Here is a 590-nt window from a genome sequence, read left to right as displayed (position 1 = left end):
TTGTGGGATTAAACTGACTGATCTTTCAAAGAGCCAGTGCAGGCTCAGCGGGTTGAGAAGATTCCTTCTGTGCTGTAAACTACACTGATTCCATCATGGGAATTTTAACATACACTGGGAGATGCAACTCAACTCAAGGCTCAAAGACAATGATTCCCAAGAAGATGTCGAATTTAAGCAATTGTCTAATGCATTGTACCAATGATTTAATTAGACGGGCAGGTTTTCGCTGAGCTGTGATGGCCGAGTGGTTAAGGCATTGCACTCGAAATCCAATGGGGAATTTTCCTGTGCAGGTTCAAACCCTGCTCACAGCGGCTTGGCGTCATCTTTCTTGAGTTGACTGCTCACTTTGCTGGTTGGAAATGTTCAAGTGTCTCAGTATCAATCAGAGATCGTGGATTTATCATAAACTGAACAAAAGGCAAAAAATGTGTGAGAAATAAACAAACAAATCAGCCTGTTGAAGGTGAAGAAATGGGAAAAGCAGCTAATATTAAAAGGCGTGGTCGAGTGGAGTGGGCTCAATGCATTCACTCTCGCGTTCTGGTTTCGATTACTGGTCAGAAAGTAATCAGTTTTTTTTACTG

The 590-nt window shown here is 42.2% G+C and overlaps 1 non-coding gene across 1 annotated transcript; it reads left to right on the top strand.

The window, feature by feature from the left end:
- The first annotated feature begins 233 nt into the window (after window positions 1–233).
- Window positions 234–317, top strand: trnas-cga (transfer RNA serine (anticodon CGA)). The gene has a single exon. It is a non-coding gene; the product is annotated as a tRNA-Ser (tRNA).
- Window positions 318–590: the final 273 nt, after the last annotated feature.

This window comes from Heterodontus francisci, chromosome 34 (genome assembly GCF_036365525.1).
Source record: "Heterodontus francisci isolate sHetFra1 chromosome 34, sHetFra1.hap1, whole genome shotgun sequence".
In the NCBI taxonomy this organism is placed as follows: domain Eukaryota; kingdom Metazoa; phylum Chordata; class Chondrichthyes; order Heterodontiformes; family Heterodontidae; genus Heterodontus; species Heterodontus francisci.
This window is presented reverse-complemented; position numbering and strand designations above follow the sequence as displayed.